Here is a 4,134-nt window from a genome sequence, read left to right as displayed (position 1 = left end):
GCCCATCTAGAGCCGGAGGGTGATCGATCACGGAGGGGCCGTGCATCAACCTTGATGCTCCCATGGTGATGTGTGAGTAGTTTACCATTGGCCTATGAGTCCGTAGTTAGCACCTAGATGGCTATCTCTCTCTATGTTCTTAGTTCATATCTGTTTGGATAGCTCTTGTCGTCCTGAATCCAACAAGCTTGGGTTTGCTCGATTTGGAGCTCGTATGTGAAAGTTATGGCTGTTTCAGTGGCGAGCGGTAGTACCGCTGGCCCAACGGTAATACCGTGTGACAGCCCAAGACCGACGTTCCAGAAGATTCCCCCTTTATTCCGTTTTCGTCGTGTGTCTATTTTTATTTGTCGCATCGTGCGCATCATCAGCATTGCATCGGCATCCAGTTGCCGCCAGTTTTCAAACTTGCATCCTTTAGTAGTTGCTGGTTCTCGTCGTTGTCCGAACTGAGCCCGACCACACACGCATGCGCCCGCATCATCGTTTAAATTTTGTTTTCAAAAGTGTGCATAAAACTTTCTGTGATTGGGTTGGAATTTGACGTGTGGTCTTATTTTAATATAGCTAGGCCGCTTGTCGAATTTCGTCGCAATCGGAGACCGTCTGGTACCCGAACGAACGACCGTAGCGGCACCATATTCGGTCTATCGTCGGACGTCTTTTGGTGTTTTAAATCATTGCCAGGCCACCCATTTTCCCTCTCGTCTCCGGTTAACCACTCTACACAGCCACGTACCCATACCCGCGTGCGGAATCGTCCGATTCTGACCGCGCGGTTGGATCCGGGACAAAATTTCGCTAAACCTAGCCCCCCTTTTGTCTATAAATAGACCTCCTCCTATTTTTTAGACAGCCCTCACTCTCTCGTGGAAACCCGTGCCCCCGAAACCCTAACCCCACTCTCTCTCCCGCAGCCTCTCTCTCCCCAGCCGCCGGGCCCGCGAGCCCAGATCCGGCCCGCCCGGGCCCGGATCGCCCCGCAGCCGCCGCAAGGGACCCCGAGGTTCCTCCCCATGGCGCCCCTGCCCGAGGTAGCAGCCTCTCCGTGCCCTGAGCAACCCTCGTCGGAGCCCCTCGCTGGTCGCCGCCCGCCTGCCGGATGCCCCCGGAGTTCCCCCACGCTGCCGTCCCTCGCGAGCTCCTGCCAAGGTTTCCTCGCCGGCCGCCTCCCTGCAAACCGCCGCCATGTCCGCATCGCCCTCGCCAGACATCCCTCCGGGCTCGCCGGAGTGCGCCGCCCCTCCCACACCACCGTGACCCGCCGACACCCCAGCACCGGCTGCAACCCCGCCGGCCGGGCTCACGCCGCCGCCGGCCCTGCCTCCCCGATCCAGATCGGATCGGGAGGAGCGCAACCAGCCCCGCCCGTTGACCGCTCGCCCTGCCACCTGGGCCGCGCACGCCGGGTCGGCCGGCCCAGCTTCCCCTCCGGCCCCTCGACCAGGCCTGCCTCGCGCCCCGCCTCCTGCTCGGCCCAGTCGGCCTCCAGGCCCAGCTCCAGGACGGAGACGGCCCAAGGTGAGCACTCCTCTCCTACACCCTATTCCTCGCCCGTGCATCTTTTAGCTTAGTCACGCATGCCCAGTTCAGGCCCATTAGTATATTTTAGGTTTTCCCCGGATTTATTTATTCCGTAGATAAATGCTAGTTTTGAAACGCCCGCATCTTTTAAACCGTAAGTCAGATCGTGACGAGTTGTATATGGATTTTGTGTAGTTTTGCGCGTAGATTACGAATTTACAACTTGCATAAATGTTTGAAGTAGTTTGACCCGCCTTATGCTTAGTTTTACGTGCCGACCCAATAGGATTCGTCCCGTATTTATTTTCTCGTGCGTGTCCGGATTGCTCGTACCCCGTAGATAAAATGTTCATGTTTTAGGAACCCCTTTGCCATGTATTTTAGAGTAGCCGTTGGTATTTTTGGATGTAGGATTCCGTAGATAGTTTATATTTTCGCGTTTAGGACATATACCCGCACATAGGTGTGGGGTTGTTTTTACTTTGCAACCCCTCATGTTATATATGTTTTCGGGGTAGAAAAATCCATAGGATTTATCTGTGTATTTAGTTTTAGATTTGGAGCAAGTTAGTTCACGTGATATTTTGTCATGTTGCCCTTTTGTTTATTTTGTGGGATTTATTCCGTGCTTGATATGAAGGAGTTGTCAACTAGAGAGTTGCTCTTGGATGCTTAGCCTAGCCCTTGGTAATTTTGGATGCAATAGAAATCCATGTTTAGGTGTGGTTTGCTTGTTCTTTACTTGATAGGAAATAGTGTTGTTTTAGAGATGCTGAAATATTTCTAAGTCTGAAATCTGTTATGTTTTGTTGTTGTCTTGTCTTGTTTTTATCTGGTGTTCTATAGCTCTTTTGAGGTTGGTCCAATGGAGTTAGTTGTAGACTTTAGGATTCTCTAGAATGCTGTGAATTTTCATGCCATTTGGAGTCCTATAGCTTATGGTTTTGCTGCTGTCAATATGCCTTCAGATCAAAAACTGCACTTTCATGAAGTGTTATTTTCACTAAGTCTGAAACTGTGTGTGAGAAGCCATTTTGTGACTTCTTTTCCTAGTGCTCCATGCTTCCATGCTAGTTGTTATTACTTGTGTGTTATAGTGCTTCTTGCCTTCTACCACCTCATGCCTTGGTTGAGTATATTGGCTTTGTGTATCTCGTAGTTGTGGGGTGTAGAAAATGCTATGTGGCTGATTTTGGCAGATTGTAGTGATTTCTTGTTTAGCTCGCAGTTGTTGAACCGTTGCTCCGTTTTGATCATGTCCTATATGAAACTTGCTTAGAATCTCGTGTAGTTTCATATTATCTTGCTAGTTGTGTGTTTTGAGATGTTTGTGACTGTCGTTGCACACATATTGCATTCATGCCATCATATCTTGCGATGCTTGTATCTTTTGATCCGTAGCTCCGTTGGAGATGTTCTCTATGTGTAAATTGCTTGTAATGACACATAGAATCACGTGAACCTATTTGTTTTGCTGTTTAACAAACATTTAAAAGTGTTAGTTCAGATCTGGACAGAATTGTAAATTAACTTGTGAGGTCGTTTCGGAGATGCTATATGTCGTTTCCGACCTCATTTAAAATGCCTAGATAAGTAGAGTAATTACGCTTCACCTCTTGCCATGTTTAACCACATTTAATATTGTCGTGTATCTAATCGGGATAGAACTAAATAATTCTTATGTGCAGTTTCGTCAATATGCAACTCATTGCATATTGAACTTCACTTAATGTGTAGTGTTTGATTGTTGTGATTTGACATGCTGTGACTTGCATGTATTTAGCTGTTCATGCATCATATGTTGTTTGCATCTTGTCGTGCTTATGCATGGTGAATATCGTGTCTTGATGCTTGTTTCCGGTTTCCTCCGTCTCGATAGAGTTCCGCAAGCGTGTCGGATGTGACGACCCGTTCGACTACGTCGGTTCGTCTGCTTTACGGAGTCATTCTTCTACCAAGCGGGATCTCAGGCAAGATGACCATTTCCCCAGATACCATTACTATCATTGGCATGCTAGTTTTATTGCTTCTATCGATTATGTCTCGTTGCCTACCACCTGTTAAATATCAGCCTCTCAACAATGCCATGGAAACCTTCAACCTGTTCAACCTAGCAAACCACTGAATGGCTATGCTACCGCTTGCTTAACCCTGTGTTAGCGTTGCTAGTTGCAGGTGCATTGCTTCCATGTGAAAACATGGGTTCCTTGTTATATCACCATATTAAATGCTATTTAATTTAATGCACCTATATACTTGGTAAAAGGTGGAAGGCTTGGCCTTTCTAGCCTCGTGTTTTGTTCCACCTTTGCCCCCTTAGTTTCGGCTATCGGTGTTATGTTCCATAATTGAGCGCTCCTAACCCGATCGGGGTTGTTATGGGGACCCCCTTGATAATTAGTTTTATATTAAAGCTGGTCTGGCAAGGCACAACATTGGTTCTACATTTGCCCAACATAATAATTCTGTTAATACTGAAATGCATAGGGAGTTAGCGCTACCCGAGGAGTAATTCTACATAATAGAGGGAGGGCCAGTGCTGATGGTGCTGGTCCAAAACAGAGCACTGTGCGGGGCCAACCAAGGGAAACTTGGGTGATTTCTATCAGG

The sequence above is a fragment of the Hordeum vulgare genome, chromosome 7H (genome assembly GCF_904849725.1).
Source record: "Hordeum vulgare subsp. vulgare chromosome 7H, MorexV3_pseudomolecules_assembly, whole genome shotgun sequence".
Classification (NCBI taxonomy): domain Eukaryota; kingdom Viridiplantae; phylum Streptophyta; class Magnoliopsida; order Poales; family Poaceae; genus Hordeum; species Hordeum vulgare.
Note: the sequence above shows the minus strand (reverse complement) of the source record.